Source organism: Bos taurus, chromosome 15 (assembly GCF_002263795.3).
Source record: "Bos taurus isolate L1 Dominette 01449 registration number 42190680 breed Hereford chromosome 15, ARS-UCD2.0, whole genome shotgun sequence".
Lineage (NCBI taxonomy): Eukaryota > Metazoa > Chordata > Mammalia > Artiodactyla > Bovidae > Bos > Bos taurus.
The window spans coordinates 74,557,684-74,571,952 of NC_037342.1; positions in this window are offsets into that span (position 1 = coordinate 74,557,684).

Below are 14,269 nucleotides of genomic sequence, written 5' to 3' on the forward strand. Positions count from 1 at the left end.
CTCCGTGAGAAGTGACCCCGGAACCCCAGGGCCTAGCACAGTACCTGGTTCAGGGCTGCTGTTCAGGTTATCTAGAAAGTGGAACTACGGTTCCTGCTTGAACTTGCTTGTAAAGTTCCTCATGCAGGCCCTCTGTGCAAGAGATAGATTTGAGAAATCTGTGCCTTGGCCAGATTTTTGTTTCTTCCTATATTGTTCCCATGAAAGTGAAAGAGGAGAGTGAAAAAGTTGGCTTGAAAGTCAGCATTCAGAAAACTAAGATCATGGCACCCGGTCCCATCACTTCATGGCAAATAGATGGGGAAGCAGTAGAAACAGTGGCAGACTTTATTTTGGGGGGCTCTAAAACCACTGCAGATGGTGACAGTAGCCATGCAATTAAAACACACTTGCTCCTTGGAGGAAAAGTTATGACCAACCTAGACAGCATATTAAAAAGCAGAGACATTACTTTGCCAACAAAGGTCTGTGTAGTCAAAGCTATGATTTTTCCAGTAGTAATGTATGGATGTGCGAGATGTACTATAAAGAAAGCTGAGTACCAAAGAATTGATGCTTTTGAACTGTGGTGTTGGGGAAGACTCTTGAGAGTCCCTTGAACTGCAAAGAGATCCAACCAGTCCGTCCTAAAGGAAATTAGTCCTGAATACTCATTGGAAGGACTGATGTTGAAGCTGAAACTCCAATACTTTGGCCACCTGATGCGAAGAGTCAACTCATTTGAAAAGACCCTAATGCTGGGAAAGATTAAAGGCAGGAGAAGGGGAGGGCAGAGAATGAGATGGTTGGATGGCATCACTGTCTCGATGGACATGAGTTTGAGTAGGCTGCAGGAGTTGGTGATGGACTAGAACCCTGGCGTGTTGCAGTCCATGGGGCCACAAAGAGTTGGATATGACTGAGTGACTGAACTGAACTGATATTGTTCCCATGAGGTCATGGTTGGTGGGAGTGTGCCCTGGAATAGCTAACACAGTGAATGCCTTTCATGGGCTCATTCCCTTTGTCTTATTTCTGGGAAATAGCATGGGCTTCAGGCAAATGTTACAAAACCCAGGAGGTTCTCCCATCCCTGTCATGCTCAGAAGCTCCGATGCCTAGAGCTGTGTCCTGACAAACTCCTGTTCGTCCTTCAAAACTAAGCTGACTAAATGCCACATGATACCCTGGATTGGATGCTGGGCTGAAAAAGCTGCTGAAATTCCAACAGAGATTGTAGCTTAGTTAATAGCTAGTTGCTCAGTCGGGTCCGACTCTTTGCGACCCCATGGACTGTGGCCCTCCAGGCTTCTCTGTCCATGGGATTCTCTGGGAAAGAATACTCGAGTGGGTTGTCATTTCCTTCTCCAGGGGATCTTCCTGACACAGGGATCGAACCCGGGTCTCTGGCATTGCAGGCAGATTTTCTTTTACCACCTGAGCCACCAGGGAATCCCAGTGTCTCAGAATGGTACCAATATTCATCTCTTAGTTTTCACACAAGCAGCTTGGTTATATAAGATGTTAACCTTAGGGAAAGCTGGGGGAAGAATATATGGGAACTTTCTCTACTACCTCTGCAACTTTTCTATAAATCTAAAATTATTCTGTAATAAAACATTTATTTTAAAAGAAAACTATCTTGGTCCAGGCATGGCCAAGAATAGAAGCCCACAGACAGAGAACAGACTTCCGGACATGGTGAGGGGGAAGCGGGGAGAAGGAGAGGGTGGGACAAACAGAGAGAGTAACATGGAAACACATGCACTACCATATGTGAAATAGATAGCCAGTGGGAATTTGCTGTATGACTCAGGGAACTCCCACTGGGGCTGTGTGACCACCTAGAGCAGTGGGATGGGGTGGGAGGTGGATGGAGGTTCAAGAGGGAGGGGACTGATTCGTGCTGATGTTTAGCAGAAATCAACACAATATTGTAAAGCAATTATCTTTCAATTAAAAATAAATAAATATTTAAAAAAAAGAAACAAAAAAAGAGTGGAAGCCCCTGAGGCCAAGCAGAATCCCTGCCACGTACACCTAGGTGCTCTGTTCTCGTCCCTGTTGTGGCTGAGACGTGTTGGTCTTTCTCCTGGAAGCTCGTGAGGGCAGGCACTGTGTCTTCCTGCGCCTTCTGTGACTGTTACCGAGCATTTACAGTGCGCCTGCCTCTGTGCTAAGTGTTCTACATACTTTCCATGTATTAACTCTTTTTAGCCCTTACCACAGGCTTGGAGGCAGGTACTATTGTTATCCCCATGTGATGGGGATACAGATGGACATACTGAGGCATAAAGAGGTCAAATAACCAACATCCCACAACTGGCAAGCAGTAGAGCCAGGACCAGGATTTGAACAGCTCCCATAGGACGCTTCCAAAATCCACATCGTGCACCCTCTGCCATGGGAAGCCATATAGTTTCGGGTTTGAGCAGACCTTTTGCATCAGGTTAGCATCCCAGCTCACCACTCACCAGCCGTGTGACCCTAGACAAATGGCTCGAACTCTGAGTTCAGTTCCCTCATCTGTGAAATGAAGAGAAGATAAAAACGACCTCCCAAGGAATACATGAGACGTGCAGAGTGCTTCGCCTGGTGCCAGACGCATAGCAGCTGTGATGATGATGGTAAATGGTAACCATGGGGATGACGATAAAGGTGGTAAATGGTAACCATGGTGACGACAGGATGAGTATAGTGATGATAGCGAGGATGATTTCATGCTTGCTGACTGAGCGAACATTGCAGGAGCAAAAGGGGGACTATTCTCAGCTTCTGGAAAAGTCAAGACACAACAGACTGGGTGTCGGAGGAAGAGTAGATGCCGGCAACGACTATCGATCCAGAGGCCGGAGCGGAGAGAGTGAGGGAGGAGGAAATTGCCAGGGAGAGCAGCCAGCGGAGAGCAAAGGAAGAGAAAATGGTCCCAACCCCGGACCAGACACACGCCCCTCTGACTCTGCCGGTGGATGAATGTGGGCACCGCGACCTCCTGTGCTGCTCCAGCCCAAGAAAAAGCAAGTAGACCAGGCCTCGTGCCCGGGCAGCCTTGCTGCTCCCCTTGAGAGAGAGGAGTTGTTGTTTGCTCTGTTGTTTGCTCCACGAGCGGGCTCTTGTCCCTGCCTGAGCAGGAAGCTTCTCTTGGCGGGAGGAGGAAGCACCAAGGGACCCTGGAGAGGAACCTCTGAGACTACATGCTCCAGGTTCCTGCTCTGGGTTCCTGTTCCAGCGCCTGCCAGAGCCCAGGTGGCAGGGAGCTAAGGAAGCCCTCGCCACCCAGAGAGCGGGGCTCCAGAAGACTGGCACCCGCGGGAGAGGTGGCGGCTGTCAGCACCGAGAAGAAGAGCATTCCAGGGCACAAGAATAGGCCGACCGCAAGACAGGAAGGTGCTGTCTTTGCAACCTCGCCTTCTTCCCTGGAGCAGAAGAGGCCACATGTTGGGAGGCCCCAAGATTTCCTGGAACTGTGAGGTGTAGGGACCGCTTTCCAGGTGGGCCAGTTTCCCCCGAGGACTCCCAGAGTCCTAGGCATGGGTGGGCACCCTCACGGAAAGGGTCCCATCTGTGCTTGTCCCCGTTCTGTAAAGACACCCTCCCCCACAGCTGATGACCTAAGGAGAGAGTGCCCCCCCTGCCATCACCCGGCAGAAGGTGGTCCACACTCTTATTGTTCATGTGAGACCCTCCATGAGACAGTGTTGGCAAAGCCTGGATCCCACCATGAACACAGAAAGCATATGCAGACTTCAGCTTACCCCTGCTCACGCACCCTTGCGCATTTAATTGTTCACCTCTTAAACAGCAGTTGAGTGCCTTTGTGCCAGGCCCTGTTCGAGGAGCGGGGCGTGGGGGAGGGGTGGAATGGCAAACAAGTCCTTGTTCTGGGCCTAGCGCCAGGGCAGGACATGACTACAAAGGAGGAAAGGGATAGTGAACAGCAGATTCTTTTGGATGCAAAGACCCCGAGTGTGGCTAGGGGATGCGCATGTCCGGATCTGGGGACATCGAGCAGCTGCCTCAGTCTGGCAGTCAGGGAGGCTTCTCAGAGGAGGTGACCTTGGAGTGGATCCCTCATGCAAAAATCCGGATGAAGAGGATTTTGAGTAAGAAACAAAGCAAAACATCAGGCTGCAAAAACCCCACCTAAGGAAGGAGAGGAGCGGTCGAAATAGAGCAGGAGCAGGGGAAGTTGGCGGGAGAGTGGTGGCTGGGTGTGCAGATGCAGGGCCTTATAAATCAGGGGAAGAAATCTGGACTGAATTCTAAGGGAAATGGGAAGCCATTAGAGAGCTGTAGACAGAGGTGTGGTGTTGATCTGGCTGCTGTCAAAGCCCGCTCTAGCAGGGTGAGGAAAGTGGGTGGCAGAGGGGCAGAGGGAGGAAGCGGGGAGCCCTAACAGGTCTGTATCAGTTGCAGCCAGAGAGGGTGATGGCTCAGACTAGGGGGGAGGGCAGTGGACAGAACGAGGCTCTACAGTGTTCTGGAAGGTTGAGCTGATGGGAGCTGATGATGGAGTAGATGAGCAGTGACAGAAAGCAGAGGGTTAAGATTAGGACAGGAAGCTTCTGTCGGCCGGAGGAAAAAGAGCCGAGGGACGCTGGAGAGGAGCCCCCAATACCACATGCTCCGAGTTCCTCCTCCAGCACCTGCCAGAGTCCAGGTGGGCGTGGGGCTTGAGGCTTGAGTTGGTGCTTGAATTGATGGCTGGGTGACAATGGCCATTTGCTGTGTGGAGAAGAACAGGTTATGGGGTGGGGGGTGGGTGTCAGGGTCAAGAGAGTGGTACTTTGCACAGGAAGCTGAACTTCGAGGGGTTTGGTCTGAACTGGGGTTTTTATGGGGTGTTTGGGAAAGCGGTTCAGATCTATGGAGCTGTCACAGTGTGTGGGAGATTGTGGGAGCAATCAGATCCCAATGAAAACACAGCAACTCCCGTTTAATCTATTTTGTAGATTAAAAATTTTTACGGATTCAGGAAAAAAAAAAACAACTTCATTATAGCATTGTTCATAGTAGCCAAAAAGTAGAAATAACTCAGTTCAGTTCAGTTCAGTCGCTCAGTCGTGTCCAACTCTTTGTGACCCCATGAATCACAGCACGCCAGGCCTCCCTGTCCATCACCAACTCCCGGAGTTCACCCAGACTCATGCCCATCGAGTTGGTGATGCCATCCAGCCATCTCATCCTCCGTTGTCCCCTTCTCCTCCTGCCCCCAATCCCTCCCAGCATCGGAGTCTTTTCCAATGAGTCAACTCTTTGCATGAGGTGGCCAAAGTACTGGAGTTTCAGCTTTAGCATCATTCCTTCCAAAGAACACCCAGGGCTGATCTCCTTTAGAATGGACTGGTTGGATCTCCTTGCAGTGCAAGGGACTCTCAAGAGTCTTCTCCAACACCACAGTTCAAAAGCATCAATTCTTCGGCGCTCAGCTTTCTTCACAGTCCAACTCTCACATCCATACATGACCACAGGAAAAACCATAGCCTTGACTACTCAAGTGCCTATTTGACTACCCATAGCCTTGACTACATCAATAACAGATGAATAGAAAAACAGAATGTGGCATGTACATACAATGGAATATTTTTCAGCCGTAAAAAGGAATGAAGCTGTGACACATGTTACAACATAGATGGGCCACGGAAATGTTATACTAAGTAAGTACCCCAGATACAGAAGGACAAGTACTGTATGATTCCATGTGCATGAAGTACCTAGAATAGGCAAACTCATAGAGACAGAAAATAGAATTGGTGTTACCAGGTGCTGGAAAGAGGTAAGAAGAGGGAATTAAAAAAAAACAAAAAGCAAACAAGAGGGAATTTTTGTTTAATGGGTCCAGAGTTTGAGCAAACTCAGGGAGACAGTGATAGAGAAGCCTGGCATGCTGCAGTTCATGGGGTCGCAAAGCTGGACATGACTGAGAGACTGAACAACAACAAGTTTTTGTTTAAGATGAAAAAGATTTGGAAATGGGTAGTGGTGATGGTTACATTTGATCCTCTGTGTACCTGGGTCCTGTACTGTGCTTAGTCACTCAGTCGTGTCCAGCTCTTTGTGACATTATGAACTGTAGCCCACCAGGCTCCTCTGTCCATGGGAATTCTCCAGGCAAGAATACAGGAGTGGGTTGCCATGCCCTTCTCCAGGGGATTTTCCCAATCCAGGGATCGAACCCAGGTCTCCTGCACTGCAGGCAGATTCTTTACTATCTGAGCTACCTGGATCCAGGTCCTGGCAGATTTGCATTCCAGGAAGGGTGACCTTAGGTGGAGATTCACCCAAATTTACCTGTCTCCACCCACCTGCAGGGTATCTTCATCTGATGCTCCAGGTTGCCTTATCTCAGTCAGCTCAGGGTGCCATAACAGCATCATAGTCTGGGTGGTTTAAACAACAGACACTTATTTCTCACAGTGCTGGAAGCTGAGAAGTCCAAGATCGAGGTACTGGTCAGTTTGGTTCTTGATAAGAGCTCTGTTTTCGGCTTGCAGACCTTCTCACTGTGTCTTCACATAGGGGAAACGGGTGGGGGCAGAAAGGGAACACTCTAGTCTCCTCCTATAAAGACAATAATCCCATCGGATCAGGGCTCCACCCTTGTGACCTCATTTAACCTTAATTACTTCCTTACTCCAAACACAGACACCCTGGGAGTTAAGCCTTCAACATATGAATGAATTATTGGGGTGAAGGGATCACAAGTCAGTCCATAGCAGGCTTTAACCTAAGTGTGGCCTGATCCAATCTACACTCCTGCCCCCAAATCAGCATCTCCTCTTCACTTCTCCCCTCCACTGCTGGCAGCTCTGTGCTCCAAGTCATTCAATGGTCCGTCCTCTCTCCCCGCCCATGACCCATCTGTCATCTGCTGTCACAGAGGTCTTTCTGAAACACTAAAAGGGCCATCCCTTCTCTATCCCCATCATGTATGCTTAAACACCCACAGTGGCTCCCCACTGCCAATTAGATAACAGTTAAACCATTCACCCTGGTATTCAAGTTCATCCTACGGAACCATCCAAACCTGTCTTTCTAGTTACTCCCCCATTCTCTAGTCTAACTGTTATACTTTTCCACTCCTAAGGGGGAATTGGGCCTTCCTGGTGGCTCAGATGGTAAAGAATTTGCCTATAATGCAGGAGACCGAGGTTCAGTCCCTGGGTCAGGAAGATCCCCTAGAGAAGGGAATGGCCACCCATTCCAGTTTTCTTGCCTGGAGAATTCCACAGAGGAGCCTGGCGGGCTACAGTCCACGGGGTCACAAAGAGTCAGACACACTGAGTGACTACTACTTTCAGTTAAGGGGGAATTAATCAGCCTGTATATCTGGAAAGTCTAGGCTTGGAGAAGATTTCAGAAATAAAACTATCAGGACTCAGTTGCTTTTCGTCACTCAACCCTTCAGGTCTCTAGGGCTTACTTCCTTCACTCTTTCCTATTACAGATGGAGTCCCTCCATGCAGTGGGGGAAGAAAGAGAACCCGGTCACGGGCAGCTGCAGGCTCCCACCATCCCAGTGTAATGGCCCCGTGGGAATGAGAGCATCTGCCTACAAGCCTAGGGAATGATTCTGATTGGCCAGGTTTGGACCATGTGCCATCCCAGGTCAGTCACTGAGGCCAGAAGAATAGGGTGCAAGATTGGCCAGGCAAGGATCACATCACCATGTGGTGGGCCAGAAACATGGACTGTCATGATTGGCACCTTGCGAGTGATGGAGTAGGGGAAAGGCAGCTTCCCTGAAAGGTGTGTGGCAGACAGAAATGATAGTCCATCATACCACTTCTCTTTATCACATAACTGTTTGTATTTGATTCCCTTTGCCTGTGTCTATGTGCGTCTCACATGCCACATTTATACTCCCTGGGGACAAGGGTTTGGGTTTTTTTTTTTTCCTTCCTAAAGCTCCACACCTGGCATAAGGTTTGACCCATACGTTTTCAATAAATGCTACTAGCTGTGCAAAGAGTGTCCTCTTCCCCCTATGCTGACCTTTCAAATGGTCTTCAGTGAGGGAGGGGAGATGAGCAGACTGTACCCTTCAGATGGGATCGCCTGGTTCCCTAGGGGTTCTGAACACCTCCCCAAGGACCCCACTGGGAAGGACAGTGCTCATCAGGCTTCTGTGTCGTCCCATCCCTGGTTTTCTCTCTTCCGTATAAATTGAGATTTCTTATAGAAAATTTTGTTGTTCAGTCGCTCAGTCGTGTCCAGCTCTTCCCATGGACTGTAGCATGCCAGGCTTCCCTGTTTTATAAAACTTTTAAAAAAAGATTTGAAAACCACTGTTCTGGAGAAGGAGACAGATAGGCTATTGGTTCTTTGAGCTGCTCCTCCTTGAAGGATTCTGTGGTCAAATGAACATGGGAAACTTAATTCACTTTAGCCCCTTCCTGGTGAAAAAATAATGCACATTAATTTATTAAACGTGCTGAGAAGTCCTTCTAGAAAGAATATGTTTTTGGATTTGTTTAACTGGTTAATCCCCAAGATGACTCAATCATAAATTATACTGTCTGCTAGCACCATTAACACCCTGCAGAACCAGTGTCCCATAGCATACAAACTGGAAACTCCTGGCCTGGGGATCTCTAAGGTCGCTTCTGAGCCTGCTGTTCTTGAATCCCTGTGAGAAGTGGCTGATAGACCTGGAGACAAGGAGACTGAATCTTTTCTGATAGATCTGTCATTGAACGCGGTAGCTATTTTGCATGATGGATCCCCCACAGGAAGCCTGGCTTAAAAACTGAGCTCTCTTAACTTATTGGTGAAGGCATCACATGGATCAGATTTTTTTTTTAAACATCATTTTAGAAACAAGTGTCCAAAGTTTTAAAAAGACGTACCTCCTTTGCTCCAGTAACTCTATTCCTGAAACTATCTGAAGGAAGCAGTGTCACAGATGCACAGAGATGTAAGTACAGACAGGGAAATTCACCAGTTACTGCTTATTATCTTGAAAGCTAAAGACTATTTGGAGATCCAGCTTTAAGGTCTGGTAACAAAACTTCAGGGCATCCATGGAAGCCAGCAGCCACTAAACACGGTATGATAAGGTAAGGGAGACATAGTATGAGCATGAGGTGGGATATGAACCCTTTTACATCAAAATATCTGTATTAGTGCTTCTCAAACTAGCCATGCTGAAGGACTGCTTTGCAATGTTCAATGCTGCAAGTCAGTAGTTTTGTAAAGCACAATATATAAAAACATGGTGTCCGTGTCAAATTGCTCTGGGAGTTTTCTAAATGCTTACTCTTGTTTTCCACACTCATCTCTTTAGGCACCAGGAACAAAGAGTTCCCAGGCCACACTTTAAAGCGCCCTGTTTTATATCTTATATAAAAGTCTGGGAGGAAAGGCAATGCTAGGTCAAGAGTGATTTTTTTCTCTAAACAGTGAGCTGGAGTGGTCATTCTTTTTCGTTTTTTTTTTTTTTCATTTCAGCTTTGCTACAAGGAAAAGCTCATTTCTTGAGTAATAAAAAAGTGTCCAAGGTGGGGATGGATGAGCATTTAAGAAAGAGGCTGTACAGGCTGTCTGGCGGGGTGGGCAGCGGGGAGCGGATGGCCTTGGCACCTTTCAGAACCCAGCTGAGACCTGTGGCTGCCTTTGTAGCAGGAGAACGTTTGTGAGTCAGCAGCTTCCTTCAGGCAGAGTTGGGAAGCAGCAGGGGAATTCAGTCCTCTTCTGAGTCTGGAACATCGTCCCTGTTCCTCATCTGGGCTGTGCCCAGCATTCCATCCGCCCTGGACACTGAACTCTCCGGCCATCCTGCCAACCTCTCCCCAGCCTCGCCAGTGGGAATACAGAGCATCGCGGACCTCACCTGCCCAGCGCAGCCCCGCCCGCGCCCGCGCCCGCGCTGAGCCGCCAGACATCACGTCAGGGCGTCCCAACGGGGAGGCTGAGCCGCATGGAGACCGGGCCCCCGCCAAGGCCCCGGGGCTAAGTCTGCTGGCTCCTCGGCTCCTCCGGGGAGTTTTCCCAGGGTCCTCCACCCTGCCAGCCCGCCAGCCAGTGGCGGAGGGAGGGTAGGCAGGAGCTGTGCAGTGTGGTTAGCCTGGCAGGGGGAAGGGGTGGAAAGAGCCTTCTCCGCCTGCTGCCATTCCTGCGGGATGTAGGCAGCGCTGTCCCCCAGGACAGGAGTCTGGCTTTGTTGTTGCTGTTTCCTCAAGAGAAGAAAGGGCAGAGATGAGTTTCCAGACGCCAAGAATGGGGAAGAATGTGAACCCCTGCTGGGATGACAGGGCCCCCGCCTCCGTGGTACCCAGACCCAGTGGATGCCTGGGGGCCGCGGGACCAACCGCAGCAAACACAGCTGGCTCCCCAGAGCCACCCCTCGCTCTGGACCCCAGAGGGAGGGTGGGGTGACTGCAGATGTCTTGTGCCTCCCCAAGGGCAAATCATGGTGGTCAGGGGACAGATCTAAGGATTCAGACTGTTCCCGAGTTTCCCCCGACCCAGTGAGACAGGTGTTAATGTTATCCAGTTTTACAAATGAGGCAACTGAGGCTCAAAGCAGTAAAGTGGCTGAACTGCCTGAAGCCACAGAGTTGGGAAGTGGCAGAACTTGGACTCGGGCCAGGTTAACTCTAAGGCATCTGCCAGGGCATTCTGTCTCCTAAGATGGTTAAAAAAAAGGTGTGGTCTAATTCTGGTTTGTACTCCCCGCCTCCTTCCAGACAACCTCACTGCATCTCGAGCTCCTAATGCATGGTGTGTAGATTCTGCTTCTTACTAGCCTCCGTCCCTGTCGGAAGGTGCCGAGAAGCCAGTCGTTGTCAATGTGCTCACTGCAATAACTCAGGAAGATTTCATCCCAGAAAGATGAATATTTTCAGAGTAGACTCTGGGAAATCCAAATCAAGGCCCAAAGCAATGAATGTCTAATGGTGGAATTTCAAACACCGTGGCGCATCTTTGACTGTGGAGTCCTTCCTGGGGCTCTTCAAGTTCTCCTCTACCCTGTGTATAGCCAGCCATGCCCCACATGCTATTGCAGAAGACCTAGATTCTCACCTGAGTTCTGACCCCCATTAACTGTGTGACACTGAAAAATCACCTACCCTCTCTGAGCCTTAAGAAACTGAGGAGGGTATAGCAGAAACTGATTCAGGGCCCACTTGTATCAGATTCACTCATGAGTGATGTGATAATTGTAGGTTCTTATGCATGCCCCCTTCCCCCAGCCCTAATGGATGAGCCCCTCTGGAGGGTAGAACCAGGGAATCTGCCTTTTGAATTCTGACAGGCACTAGAGTTGGACAAGCACTGACACAGAAGATGTCTAAGGTCAATTACAGGCTCTGTATGTGATCCTAAGGTTGATGAACAGTATCTTTATGTCTGCCTCCCCACTCCCACTCCCACCCAGATTTTCTATGCCAAGGAGAAGCTGCTGGGGAAGATCTGACATGCATGCTGCTGGGGCTTAACCTGCAGCTGCAGCAGAACAGCAATGGGTGAAGGACTGAGGCCTGGGTAGAGCCAGAGCTCTGTCCTGGGGACTGCAGACTGGATCTTCAGTCCAGGGCCGGCCTTGCCCGGCCCCAAGTCCAGAAGTCCACATAGGCTGGAGCCTGGGTGTGGCCATTGCTTCAGCCCACATTGTCCTGGGCTGCTCCAGATCCCCACCCTCGTGCCACAGCTCTCTGGTCAGGGACTCCTGCCGTTCCAGGTTCTGGAGGACTTGCCAGGGGCCTGGGTCTGTCTGCCCACATTAAAGCCCTGCTGAGTCAACCTAGATAGCATATTCAAAAGCAGAGACATTACTTTGCCAACAAAAGTCCGTCTAGTCAAGGCTATGGTTTTTCCTGTGGTCATGTATGGATGCGAGAGTTGGGCTGTGAAGAAAGCTGAGCGCCGTAGAATTGATGCTTTTGAACTGTGGTGTTGGAGAAGACTCTTGAGAGTCCCTTGGACTGCAAGAAGATCCAACCAGTCCATTCTAAAGGAGATCAGTCCTGGGTGTTCTTTGGAAGGACTGATGCTAAAGCTGAAACTCCAATACTTTGGCCACCTCATGCGAAGAGTTAACTCATTGGAAGACTCTGATGCTGGGAGGGATTGGGGGCAGGAGGAGAAGGGGACAACAGAGGATGAGATGGCTGGATGGCATCACTGACTCGATGGACATGAGTTTGGGTGAACTCCGGGAGTTAGTGATGGACAGGGAGGCCTGGCATGCTGCAATTCATGGGGTTTCAGAGTCGGACACGACTGAGCAACTGAACTGAACTGAGTCAACCTGGTCCTCTTTCAGAGGTGCTTCTGGATGATGTCAGCATCAAGGGCCAGGTGTGGGGTTGGGAGCCAGTTCAGGGCGAGATGCTGCACTGGGTCATCCCATCTGACCCAAACTTGGGAAAATGAGTAGAATTCTAAAATGCTGGCTGAGTTACTAAAATAACCAAGAATTCAGATCAAATCCTTAGAAAGATCATCAACAACAGTCAAGTGAAAAAAAATTTTTTTAAAAGGATTTGTAGAACTATCACATCTTTGCAAATACATGTACTTTAATGAGTGTTTATGTGTGAATCTATGTCTATTTCCATATGGACCCAGAGATGGGCCAAACTTTACAGATTCAGAACATGGTCTTCCACAAACTGTCCTCTCATCAGCCACCGGGGCTACCTGTACTTCAAACCAGCTGGCTACAGACTCTGAGATCCCCATGGACTCCCTCAGGTTTGACAAGTCACTAGAAAGACTTATAGAACTAGAAAAAACACTATAATTATTACTGTTGAAAGGACACAAATTAGAAGATACACATGGAGCTAAGTCTGGGAGGGTTCCAAATACAATGCTTTCATCACCCTCAGGACCGTGTTACCCTCCTGGCATCCACATACGACAAAGAATACTCCAACCAAGAACCTCACCAGGATTTCGGTGTCCAGAGTTTTTAATGGGGCTTCATTGCATAGGGATGATTGACTGAACTCAATCGCCAGCACCTTCCCTTCCCCAAATGTTGGGCCGATACCACATGGCTCAAAGCCTTGATCCTCTAATCACAGGCTTGGTCTTCCAGGAATGGCCAGCTCCTTCCCTGAACCGTCCTGTTAGGAGTGGCCCCAGGGGGCCACCAGGAGTAATAATGCACTCCTGTCACCCAGCAAATTCCAGTGACTTAGAGATTGCCTCCCAGGAACTGGAGACAAAGACCCACCCAAATGCTTATTTCACAAAATGTTCACAAAATTTAAAAAAAGATTGAAAGGAGTTCCCTCAAAATGTGAATACTGGTTCTGTCAGCATGCTGAAGGTTGGATTATGGCAGACATTGTGATACACTCACCAGAACCCACTTCTCTGCTTCCTGACATACAGTTAGACTACATTCCCCAGCTTCCCTTGCAGTCAGATGTGCCCATGTGACTGAATTCTGGCCAATGAAATGTGAGCGGAAATAATGCTTGCTATTTCCAAGCCTAACACATAAAATCTTTACCTTTTTTTTTTCCTACCTACTGGCTAGAGACAAAGAACTCAGGGCCCTAGAGGATGATGGACCCATAGGCTATGAAGGTTCTGGGTCCCTGAATCATCCAGAGAAACGTCATGGGTCAAACACTGTCATTGGACTTCTGCATGAGCAAAAACAGTCTATTATTTTAAGCAACTGAGATTTGAAAGTTGTTTATGAACATCAGGTGCCCACCTTAATTAATGTACAGGCAAATTTCCTTTCCTCCCCACTTATGTTAATTTTCTTAACATGCTGTAATAAATATTATACTTACTGTTCTTTTCAGAAGAAAAAAACAAACACCAAGGTTATTTTTTAATGACAACATACAAAAAATTAGGTAGTTAGAGTGGAGAGTGCCTGAATGATTTTAAAATGTTTTTGAAGAAAAAAATTAAAAGAAACAGTTGATAGCACAGGAAAAAAAATCTTTGTTCTTCTTGAAACCCTGAACCCTGAGGATCCTCTCCTTTCTCGGTAACCCACCTAGCAGGCCTTGAAGTTGCCTTTTTCCTTGAGTGCCCCCAGAGTTAAAATCATGTTTCCCCCAGAGGACTTCTTCCCAGCCTGCTATATGGGTTGCCTCCCGGGAGCTGCTTCTGGTCCTACTCGGTCCCCTCGGCCTAGGGATGTGGCCCAGGGATGTGGAAGAGGACTCAGCTAAGACCCTAGTTTTCTCTCCATCCACAAGTTTTCTCCCTTATAAGGTGGGTGTTTCTTTATAGAGAACAATCTGGGCTCCATAAGGATATCTCATCAACCTTGCTACCTTGATGTTTCATCAAGAAGGAGATTTTTTTTTTC